Source organism: Monodelphis domestica, chromosome 1 (genome assembly GCF_027887165.1).
Source record: "Monodelphis domestica isolate mMonDom1 chromosome 1, mMonDom1.pri, whole genome shotgun sequence".
In the NCBI taxonomy this organism is placed as follows: domain Eukaryota; kingdom Metazoa; phylum Chordata; class Mammalia; order Didelphimorphia; family Didelphidae; genus Monodelphis; species Monodelphis domestica.
Window position 1 is genome coordinate 504,474,555 of NC_077227.1, and position 12,749 is coordinate 504,487,303.

General features: G+C 40.3%; 1 protein-coding gene across 3 annotated transcripts in view; it reads right to left on the bottom strand.

Annotated features, from left to right (window-relative positions):
- LOC103098831 (uncharacterized) overlaps nt 1-8,753 on the bottom strand; it is a 50,987-nt gene extending 42,234 nt beyond the window's left edge. For 2 of the 3 annotated variants that reach the window (XM_056812957.1, XM_056812958.1), the window contains exons 1-2: nt 8,576-8,751; nt 7,244-7,835 (exon numbers count right to left, since the gene is read on the bottom strand). The gene's annotated coding sequence lies outside the window, so the exon portion shown is untranslated. Of the gene's footprint in view, nt 1-7,243; nt 7,836-8,575 lie in introns of all 3 variants that reach the window. The other variant, XM_056812959.1, reaches the window with a different exon arrangement.
- Nucleotides 8,754-12,749: the final 3,996 nt, after the last annotated feature.

A 12,749-nucleotide genomic window follows, 5' to 3' on the forward strand; every position in this document is an offset into this window, starting at 1 on the left:
TTTCTGTGTGTGATGTTCTGATTCTGCTCATCTCACTCTGCTTCAGTTCATGGAGGTCTTTCCAGTTCATATAGAAATCAAGCAGTTCATCATTCTTTAAAGCACAATAGTATTCCATCACCATCATGTACCACAGTTTGTTCAGCCATTCCCCAATTGGAGGGCATCCCCTCATTTTCCATTTTTTTGCCACCCCCAAAAGGCAGCTATGGATATTCTTGTACAAACATTTAAAAAAATTTTTAAATAAAACCCTTATCTTCCATCTTGGAGTCAATACTGTGTATTGGCTCCAAGGCAGAAGAGTGCTAAGGGCTGGGCAATGGGGGTCAAGTGACTTGCCCAGGGTCACCCAGCTGGGAAGTGTCTGAGGCCAGATTTGAACCCAGGACCTCCCATCTCTAGGCCTGGCTCTCAATTCACTGAGCTACCCAGCTGCCCCCTTAAAAATCTTTTTCGAGTACAAACCCAGCAGTAGAATGGCTGGATCAAAGGGCATGTAATATTTTAAAGCCCTTTGGGCATAATTCCAAATTGCCTTCCAGAATGGTTGAATCAATTCACAACTCCACCAGCAGTGCATTAGTGTCCCAATTTTGCCAACATTTGTTAGTTTCCTTTACCGTTTATATTGGCTAATATTCTAGGTGTGAGGTCGTAACTCAGAGTTGTTTTGATTTGCACTTCTCTAATCAGGAGGGATTTAGAACAGTTTTTCTTGTGATTATAGTTTTGATTTCTTCATCTGAAAATTGCCTATTCATATCCCTTGACCATTTGTCAATTGGGGAATGGCTTGATTTCTTGTAAATTTGACTTAGTTCCTTACTTATTTGGGAAATTAGCCTTGACAGCCATTTTAAAAGGAAGTAGTGATCACAAATAGTCATTATGTCTTTCTAAGCTTGTTTCAGTGGTATGACAGTTTGACATTTTTTGGCAGATTAAGGGAGTGTTACAGATCTAGTTTGCCTAGATTGCAGCAAAACATTTGTCAGTCCCTCGTGTTATTTTTGGAGACAGGATGGGAAAATGTAGGATCGGCAGTGGTGTATTAGGCTTGATCTAAGAAAAAAGCCAAACTTTCTAACAGTAATCTCAAAGGGGAACAGGCTGTCTTGGGGAGGGAGAGAGGGGCAGAGAGAGAGAGTGAGAAAGACAGAGGCACACAGAGATACAGAGAGCCAGAGAAAGGGAGACAATTAGAGAGAGACAGACTGATGGAGTGAATCTTGTAAGGAAGTGCTGACCATTTTCATCTTAGAATTTGTAATTTAAAAAAAAAAGGAAAAAGCTAAACATACTGGCCATGTTCCTCAGATTTTGAAACTTTCAGAGAAGAGATAGGTTGGATTACATGGCCTAAAATTCTGCAGAAGTTAAGCCAGGAGGAGTGGGAAAGTCTCAAGAATGAAATTCTGAGAGAAAAAGAGAGAGAGGGAGAGAGACAGACAGACAGACAGAGACAGATGGACAGACAGAGAGGCAGGCAGAAGCAGAGAGAAAGAGACAGACGAGACAGAGAGGGGAACTCGACCCTTTCTGTCCATTGCTAAGAGCCAAATGAGCAGGGGCCTGAACTCCTCAGCTTAACCTGGCAAAGTTATTCTGATTTCTGACTGCCCTCAGAGCAATGCCCAATAAGAAGAAAGCTTCTCCCTGGGCCAGCCTTCTGGGGTCCAGGATCTGGCTACGTGGCCTAGGAGGAGAGTAAAGCCCTGAGAGGCGACTCCTCACTGTAATACTGTGCACATTGAACAGCAGAGGGAGACAGGAGACTGAGCTAGATGGGTTTGGAAAATCACCCTCGACTGGAAAGAGGATTTTAAGATCATAGATTTAGAGTAGAAAGATATTTGGTTCAAACGTTTCATTTTACAGATAAGGAAACTGAAATCTATAGAGGTCAAGTGACTTGGGCAAGGTCACACAGATATTTAGAATCAGAATTGTGATTCAAACTCCAAAGTCACTGACTTTACCTACCCCACTTTTTTCACCTACATCCAAAGTTTTGCTGGTGGGGGAAAGAAGCATGTACATAATATACGAAACACATTTAAATTTCAATATGTATTATTAACATTCTCTTTATCACTTTCAAAGTCTAAACAATCAACAAAACAATATTAGTATATAGATGGAAACATATATACGCACATATGTATTGATCAAGCCCTGATCTGTAGCATTTGCCAATTTACAAGGTATAATCATGTACTCTGAAAATTTAACAACAGGCTCTTGTGAGCTAGTTCAAACTGATTTTAGCACAGCCTTGACCACCACTCAGATTCTAGAATCTCCAAAAATAAACATAGAGAAATAGGAAATCCTAGGACCACAGATTTGGATAATATCAGAATTGGAAGGACCTTAGGACATGGACCATGAGCTATGAGATCTGGAAGTGATTTTAGAGATCATTAGTTTAACATGCTCATTTTATTAAGAAGGAAACGAAAGCCCAGAATCTTTTCTTTCTTTCAGAAAGGGAAACTGAGGCCTTAGAAAAAAGCAACAACTTAAGAGTAAGAAGACATAAATACTAATCTCTCTCACAACTAATTAGTGAACCTGGGCAAGGCACTTAGCTTTGCTATGCCTCAGTTTCTTCAGAAATGAAAATGTTAGATTAAATGTTCTCTAAAGTCTTTTCCAGCTCTATATCTGTGACTCTCTCTGATCTCTGATCTTATCTGTCTTATCATATGTGGAGATGAGACTTAACTAAAATCATAGGGGCAGAATTCCAAATGGAAGCCCATTTCCATGGATCTCTACAAAGGTCATCTCTCTTTCCTAGTCTACTTGTGAAGATCGCTTTCAACCTGGAACCAGGAGACTTGGGATCATGACATGGTTCAGCAACTAGTCTGGCACATAGTAGGTGCTTAATAAATGTTTATTTATTGACTGGTGATTCTGCTGCTTACTATGTGACCTTGGGCAAGTACCTTCATTTTTCTGAGCATCCTTTGTCTCTTTTGTAAAATGGGGATAATAATATTTGCGTTACCTTGAAATAAAACTTCAAAATGTTTCATGTAAATCTAAGCAATCTGTATGTTTTATCTGAAAGGCGGCCTCATGTTAGTCAATTATTGTTGCCGTATTTCTTTGACCATTTACAACATTTATTGGCAGGGAACAGGAGACCTCTTTTTCCTGCAGTCAACATCCCCAATCATATCCCCATTGAACCATGTGAACAGAGTCTACTATTGCTAAAAGGATTTGTGATGACTTTGGTGGAGACACTGGTCATAAGCAAATTATTTTAAATGCTTATGCATGTCTTTATATGTTTATTATTCCTCTCATTTGTTAACAAATTGTGTGTTTTATAATTATAATATATTTAAATATAAATAAGAGTAATATCACCAATGGGAAATGATGGGGTTTTTTAGTCCACCGAATAATTAACATTTCATGAATTGGAGTAGATGTCTGAGCTAATTAATTAATGAGAAAATATTACAAATATATTAACGGAAAATAAATTATCCAACATACCCCTAGTTCTCTACAGACCCTGGGATTAATGAATATAAAATATAGCAAAGAGTCAAGAGAGACTGAGGTTGAGTGAACTTTCAGTGAGTGTGGTTAGACCCTGGACCCTGCAACCTAATACACGTGGGCTGTGTCCTCTTCATACCTGTTATACTCAGTTCATAAATAAATAAATAAGTGGATTCTTTACATATATATACACATACATGCATATGGTATATGTGCATGTGTGTATTAAAACACATACACATATATTTACTTGTTGCTGTTCAGTCATATCTGACTCTTTATCATCCCATTTGGGACTTTCTTGGCAGAGATGCTGGAGTAGTTTGTCATTTCCTTTTCTAGCTCATTTTACAGATGAGCAAACTGAGGCCAACAAGGGTAAGTGACTTGCTCCAGGGTCACACAATTAGCAAATGTCTGAGGCCAGATTGGAACTCAGGAAGATGAGTCTTTCTGACTACAAGTCTGGCACTTTTTCCACTATGTCAGTTAGTCGCTCACATTTTTCCAGATGTCCCTTTAATATATAGTCTATAGTTTCTTTAGGGTATCATAATATTCCATTACTTTCATGGAGTATAATTTGTTCAGCCATTCCCCAGTTTCCATTTCTTGCTACTATAAAAAAGTCATGTCATAAGTGTTTTTCTGTATAAAGGTACCGTTCTTTGATCTCTTGGGCTGGGCTGGGGGTTGTATGTAAAACTGGTATAGCAGGGGCAAAGGCTGGGTAGGCACAGTTTAGTGGCTTTGGGGATGTAGTTTCTAAATTGTTCATTTTAAATTTGTTTTCTAATGTGAAAAAGATTTTCTCTAGTTAGAGGATTGAGAGGGGACATGTGTTAAGATTGATAGGAATGATCGAAATTATGTCCAAGGGCAATCTTTTCCTTTTTTTTTAAACAATTTTTAATTTTTAAAAATTTTAATTTTTAAACAATTAAGGGCTTCTTTTATTTATTTGTTTATTTATATTATTATTATTTTAAACCCTCGCCTTCCATCTTAGAATCACTACTGTGTATTGGTTCTAAGGCAGAAGAGCTAGGCAATGGGAGTTAAGTGACTTGCCCAGGGTCACACAGCTAGGAAGTATCTGAGACCACATTTAAACCCAGGACCTCCTGTCTCTAGGCCTGGCTCTCCATCCACTGAGCCACTCTGACTCTTTGTGTCCCCAGCTGGGTAAAGATACTGGAGTGGTTTGCCATTTCCTTCTCCCACTCATTTGACAGATGAGGAAACTGGGACAAACAAGGGAGATGCTCTTCTTGACATCAGACTCAGTGCTCTATCCATGGTGCCAGCATTGGGATGGTGCTTAGAGCTCACTTAATCTGCCCCACCTCTACCCCCTCATTTTACAGAAGGGAAAACTGAGGCTTGAAGATGAGAACTACCTTATCAAGGTCACCTTCCTAGTAGATGGCAGTCAGTTCCTTGGTCCAGGTCTATTAACTTCCAGCCTGACGTCCTCTCGTGAGACCACATTGTGTCTCTCATGGCCTGCTCTAAGCCATTGTTGCTAACAGAACTACAGCCAGGAAAACTTCCTCTTCCCAAAACACAGCTGCCCTTCCTTTGCTCACTCTTCTCCCCACCTGAAGGGTCCCTCTACGGTGCTTGGCCTCTATGCTTCCTGCCCAGCCTTCTGAGGTCAAACTCCAGCAACCACCCCTTCCAGAAAGGTCTTCCCCTCTGGGCCAGGCCACCATAACCTACCCATTCTTCTCACTCCAAACCTCTTCCAGGACTTACTGTCTGGACCCTTCCCTGGGCCATTAGGCGCCATCAGGGATTTCAAGTTACCGTTCATTTCCTCATCAGCTCTTGGAGGATTGGAATGAGTTCTCCTCCTGCCTCTTCCAAATGGTTAAGCTCAGGACTGACCCTCCAGAGGTTTAATGAATTTATTTATGACCATCCTTGTTCCTGGGGTTTTCATTAAATCTATTATTTTTTTTGACCCAGGTTTCACAAAATTCAAAGCCATTTCCTACTAGAAAATAGTCTCAGAAAAGGAAAATAGATAAAAATAAAGGATGACCTTTGGCATAGAGGAAGGGTCATTGTACTGAGAGTCAGGAGATATGAGCTAGTCTCAGCTCTGCCTTTTTGGACAGATGACAACATCAATCTCAGTTTTCTTTTCTGAAATGTCGGATTTTGACTAGATCCTGAAATATGATACAGTGGAATGAATACAGTAGAAAGAATACTAGCTCTGGAGTAAGAGCAGAGAATACTCGAGTTGGAAGAGACCTTGTATGGTGGAATAGTAGAGCTAGAAAGGACATTAAAATATAGAACACAGAAGGTTAGGCCTGGAAAGGACCTTGAAGATAATTGAGTCCAATGTGTTCATTAAATTACTTTTTAGAATTTAGATATTAATTTTTATTGATTTTTTAAATTTTATATCACCTCCATATCAAAATTTATCCATTTCTCTTCCCATACACAGTGAACCACTCCTTGTAATAAAGAATAAAAAACAGGGCCAGTTAGGTAGCACCATGCCTGGAGTTGGGAGGATCTGGGTTCAAATCTAATCTCAGACATTTCTTAGCTATGTGCTGCTAGGTAAATCACTTAACCCCAGTGGCCTAGCCCTTGACTCTTTTGCTTTAGAATTCATCCTAAAACAAAAAACAAAACACACAGCAAAACTAACAGATACAATGGAACATACAGTGTTCAACGCCCAGAGACCTTCTGCCATTTTGAAGAAAGGAGGGAAGTTCAACGCTTTCATTTTACAGAACAGGAAACCAAGGCTCAGAGAGAAAAAATGGCTTCATTATGGTCACTCAGGAATTTTGTTGTGTGTCAAGAATTTCTCACGCCTGTACAGTCTCCAAGCAAGTTTATTGAGAGGTGGTCAGTCTCACAATAGAGCCGGACTCTGGTCAGGATCAATAGCAAAGACCCTGAGCCTTAGGAGATGTTTTTATAGAGAGAAATCTTATAACGTAGTGACAAAGTGATACAGTAAAAAATTAAACTAGAATAGATGTACATATCTTTCACATACAGATCATTCACATGCCTAACCAATGATGCAAGTGCTGAATAAGTACAAAAATAATGACTATGGGTGGTAGCTCCTGTCTGATTTTTGTGGTTGACCTTTCCAAGGCCTCTGCAATAAGGGGTTGGGGGCTAACTGTTTTTCTGCTGACAATTATTATGAAATAACTAGGAGTCAGCAGTTGAATGACTGATATTTGAACCCTAAAGCAGGCCTCCACCTCCCTACTGACTGTCCTGAGCTTACAGGGTGTGATGGGCTTGGTAGAAACTTTTAGGTTACAGGCTTAAGGTCAAAGTGCTTGTCAGCAAGATTTAATACCACCCTAAGCTATATATTTTCTTAGCAAACTATATATTTCATTTATTTATTTTAATAAAAACCCTTTCCTTCCATCTTGGAGTCAATACTGAGTATTGGCTCCAAGGCAGAAGAGTGGTAAGGGTTAGGCAATGGGGGTCAAGTGACTTGCCCAGGGTCACACAGCTGGGAAGTGTCTGAGGTCAGATTTGAACCCAGGACCTCCCATGTTTAGGCCTATCTCTCAATCCACTGAGCTACCCAGCTGCCCCCTTAGCAAACTATATTATTTGACTATTAACTCAAAAACTAATGATTGTGTTATAAAAATAAACATAAAGACTAATACTATTATAATCATGAAAGAGGAGGGTTCACACTCACAGTTGTCACACTGAGGCTAGACCTTCTTTCTCCTCCCAGTTCAGGGCTCCATAATGATTGGGTTGGCTGTATCTGTTTTCATTTGAGCTCTGTGGATCTGCACGGTCACATTGGCCTCTGGAGGAGCTTGAGAAGTTTGTTTCTTTTTCTGCTCTGAATGGTCAGCCCTTCTGTGGATTTCTGTGCTTTGAGAAAGTCTTCTTGGTAATGAAAAGACCAGCTCTCCTTGTCCTTGATCCCATTTCAGAGATCTTCTGAGCTGATTGTCATCAGATATGGACATTTTTGCAGCTAGGTGACTGCTGGTCATGGCCGTAAGTCTGTTTTGTTCTCTAATTTGATGCTTTTTCATTTGTGTCTGTGTGTGGGTCACTATCCCATGTTTCACAGCTCCCTCATCCTCTCTAGGGAGAGCACTGTGGACTCATTTTACAGAATGGGAGACTGAGGCATAGGACTAAAGAGATGAATGAAGCCACCTAGAACATGAATAAGTACCCAAGAGTCCAGACTTTTCCATTAACTCCATAAACCATGCCTTCAATTTGGAAAAAGGGTTCTTGACCATCATTCACCTTCTGTAGTCATCATCCTATGGATTTTGTTAATGACAATAATGATAAGAACACAAAAATAATAAGTTTGTTTTAAAAATTCTTTCAGTTTTCCAAGGATTATCATTATTTTGTCAATGAGAAAACTGAGATTCAGAGACTTTATATAACTTGACTAAAGTCAAACCATTCATTGGATTGGAAGATCTAAAGCCTAAGACAAGCTTAGAGAACATTTAGGCAAACTCACTCATTTTATAGATGAAAAAAACTGGGTGATAAGAGGAAGAATGACTTCCTCACTTAAATCACTTAAAGTTTGTGATTACAAGAACTGAAACCCAGATCATTTGGACTACAGTTCAAGAATTCCTTCAGCAACATGATGCCCAAAGGAATGATATAAGCTATTTTATCTAGGGCCATAATGGATGTCCTGCAACCCAGATAAGTTGAACTTTTTGTTATTGTCTAGTTACGTCCAACTTTTCATGACCCCATTTGAGGTTTTCTTGGCAAAGATACTTGGAGTGGTTTGTCATTTCCTTCTCCAGCTCTTTTTACAGATGAGGAAACTGAAGCAACTAGGGTTAAGTGACTAGACCAGGGTCACACAACTAGTAAATGTCTGAGATCAGATTTGAACTCATGAAGATGAGTCTTCTTGACTACAGGACTGGCACTCTAACCACTGTACCACCTATTTGTACTCTAAACATTGCTTTCCCACTCTAGATTTTTGAATATGCAGTTTCCCCCCTCCCTGTGAAATACCTACCTTTCTAATTCCAACTTTAACCTTTCAGTGTCTTCATCCTTCAAGGCTTTGTCCAAGTATCATCTCCTAGAAGACCTTCCCTGATGTCTACTAACACCCCCTCCTTCATGCCCCCAGTGGGAAGGGATCCTCCTCTGGACTCCTATTGGGTTTCCTACTGTTCCACCCCTGTGGCACTTAGTGCCTTTTGCCAGAGATTGTCAACATCCACCAGTTTGCCTTATCACCCCTTAATAAAATCGAAAGGTCCTGGAGGTTAAGGACAATGTCTTTCACAACTTGGTGTACCCCTTGGTGCTTGGCACAAGGCCCCAGACATCATTAACAATAGTGTAGTTGAGAATTTCCTGATGAAGCAATATAAGGAAACTGTTGGCCAAAGACATCCAAGCTAAGATAAAATCAGAGATGCTGGGTCCCTCATTTGACTTTTGTGCTTTTTATTAGAGAGAACCTAGCCATGGGAAAGGATGGCAAGCAGATTAAGGGGCTAGGCAGAGGCAGATTTAGAAGGGAAATGCTTTTTAATGAGAGTTATACAGGAGCTGCCATGGGGGGGCATGGGGCCCTCCTTCTCTACCAGAGGGGCTCAGAGCAGAAGCTTGATGGCCATTCCTCTAGGACATAATAGAAGGGACTTCTGTTCAGTATTTTTCATATGGTAAACTATTAATAAATATTTATAAACTTTAATGGAATTCCATTCCAGAGAGGCTCAAATAAACTTTGAGACCTCTTTTAACTCTGAGATGCATTGATTCTTTGATTTCTCAAGTAAAATGGCAGCCTCTCACAAAACTGCATCCATTCATTCAACAAGCACTTATGATCATTTAAAAAATTCAATTTTATTTTATTTTCAGCTCAAATTCTCTCCCTCCCATCTTCCCTTTATCTTCCTTAGAGAATGCAAGAGTAACAAAACCTATTATAAACATGTATAGTCAAGGAAACAAACAGCCACATTAGTCAAATACATATATATCTATACTTATATACATTCACATACATACATATATTTATATAACATATACATATATGTATTTTGTTGTTGTTGTGAGTCATAGCTGACTCTTCATGACCCCATTTGAGGTTTTCTTGGCAAAAATCCTGGAGTGGTTTGCCATTTCCTTCTCCAACTCATTTTACAGATCAGGAAGCTGCAGCAAATGAGGTTAAGTGACTTGTCTCGGGTCACATGGCAAATAAGGGTCTGAGGCCAGATTTGAACTCGGGAAGATGCATCTTCCTGACTCCAGGCCCAGAACTCTCTGCTGTGCCACCTAGGTGCTCCATGTACCTATGTACATATATACAATATGCAATATGTGTGTGTCTAAATCTGTGCTTTGAGTCTATCACCTCTGTTAGGAGGTGAATAACATGTTTCATCATGAGTTCTTCTGGAATTGGAGTTGATCATAGGATTAATTAGAGTTCCTAAGTCTTTCAAAGTTGTTGCAATATTGTTATTATACAAATTGTTCTGGTTACTTCACCTTGCATCAGCCCATGCAAAGCTTTCTAGGTTTTTCTGAACTCATCTCCAACATTTCTTTGTCATATCTTGTTCAGCCAGTCCCTAATTGATGGGCACCCCTTCAGTTTCTAAGGATTTGCCACCATGAAAGAAAGATATCGCAAATATTTTTGTATATGTGGGTCCTTTCCCTCTTTCTTTGATGTCTTTGCAGTGTAGACTTAGAGATTTCTCTGAGTCAGAGGGTACACACACTTAAAAGGCTTTTTGGGGCATCATTCCAAATTGCTTTCCAGAATGGCTAGATCATTTCATAGCTTCACGGAAAGTGCATTCATTTATCTAATAGGCATTTATTAAATACCTGCTTTGTGCCAAGGATTCTGTTCGGTACTAGGGAGACAATGACAAACAATAAATAGTGCCTGTCTTCATGAAGCTTGCATTCAGATTAGGAGGAAATGAGAACACAGTTAGGCAACAAAAGACATACAAAATAGGTGCAAAGTAATTTCTGGGCAAGGAAGGTACCAATAATGGAGGGCTCAAGAAAAGTCTTTTCTTTCTTTTTAAATTAAAATTAGTTTATTTAGTCAATTTAGAACATTATTCCTTGGTTACAAGAATAATATTTTTTCCCTCCCTCCCCTCCTCCCACCCTTCCATGTAGCTGACACACAATTCCACTGGGTATTACATGTGTCCTTGATCAGAACCCATTTCCATATTGTTGATGTTTGCACTGCAGTGATCATTTAGAGTCTACATCCCCAACCATATCCCCTCAACCCATATAATCAAGCAGTTGTTTTTCTTCTGTGTTTCTACTCCCACAGTTTTTCCTCCTTCTTTCTCATAAATCTCTCAGAGTTGTTCAGGATCACTGCATTGCCACTAATGGCGAAGTCCATTACATTCAATTGTACCACAGTGTATTAGTCTCTGTGTACAATGTTCTCCTGGTTCTGCTCCTCTCACTCTGCATCACTTCCTGGAGGTTGTTCCAGACTCCATGGAATTCCTCCACTTTATTATTCCTTTTAGCACAATAGTATTCCATCACCAACATATACCACAATGTGTTCAGCCATTCCCCAATTGAAGGGCATCCCCTCATTTTCCAATTTTTGGCCACCACAAAGAGCGCAGCTATGCATATTCTTGTACAAGTCTTTTTGTCCATTATCTCTTTGGGGTACAAACCCAGCAGTGCTATGGCTGGATCAAAGGGCAGACAGTTCAAGAGAAGTCTTGTGTGAGAAGGACCCTCAAGTTGAGCCTTGAAGGAAATTAAGAGTTCTTGTAGCAAAGGTAAGGAAAGAATATGCTCCAGCCCATACAGTATTTATACAAAGGCACATAAATGGGCAGTCTAATGCCCTACATGAGGAACAGCAAGATTAAAAGATAATTGCATGAAGGAGAGTTATTGTTCGATGGTGTTTGATTCTTTGTGACTCCATTTGGGGTTTTCTTGGCAAAGATATTGGAATGGTTTGCCATTTCCCTCTCTAGCTCATTTTAGTGATGAAGAAACTGAGCCAAACAGGTTTACGTGACTTTCCCAGGGTCATATAGCTAATAAATGTCTAGAAGCCAAAACTGAACTCAGGTTTTTCTGACTCAGGGCTGAGTGCTCTATCCACTGAGCTGACTCATTAAGGGGAGTTGTGAGCAATAATGCTGGAAAGGTAGACTTGTGCCAGATTGAAAAGGGCTTTAAATGTGAAACAGAATTTTGCATTTTATCCTAGAGGTAAAAGGAAACCTCTAGAGGTTCTCAGGAAAGGAGGTGATGTGGTGAGACAATGCTTTAAGCATAACTGTTTGGCCATTTTGTGGAGGATGAACTGGAGAGGGGGAGACTGAAAGTGGGGAGACCACTTAGGTGTCTCTCCAGGTGAAAGGTGATAAGGACCTGAACTAGAATAGTGGCTATTTTAGTGAAGAGGATGGATATGAGATCATTTGAAGGTAGAACTGAAAAAGCTGGATTATCAGTTAGATATGGGGTGGTGAGGGAGGAGAGAGTTGGGAATGACTCAGGGTTTTCATATTTTTTCTTAGCCAGGGTGACCAGAAGGATGATCATGTCCTTAATAGAAACAGGGAAGTTAGGAAGAGGAATTAGTTTGGGAGGAAAGATAATGAATTCTATTTTTGTCATACTGAGTGTGTAGTGCCTTCAGGAAACCCATGTGGAAATATTCAGTAGATAATTGGCAATGAAAACCTAGAACTCAGAAGGGAGATTAGGAAAACAGTCATAGGAGTGGGATATGAATGACGATCCAGCAAAGGAGACTGAGAATGAGCAGTCAGACAGGTAAGAGAAGAGCCTAGAGCAGATATGGTAAACCTTTAGAGATGGAGTGCCAGGCCAGACCCCATCCCCCAGACTCCATGCTATGCACAGACCCTTCACCAGGTGTCAGGCATGCCTCCACCCCATACCCGATACAGGGGAGGGAGGAAGTGCTTCCATTAGACTGCTGGGTGGAGGGGCAGAAGATGTGAAAAAATGTTGTCAGGCATGGTGGAGAGAGGGAAGGGAGCAGCTCTGCCGGAGTCTTCTGCCTTTCTAGAAAAGAACTCAGGGGTGGGAGGGCAGGGCAGGGCAGCCATGTGCCCACAGAGAGAGCTCTGCATGCCATCTTTGGCACCTGTGCCATAGGTTCACCATCACTGACAGAG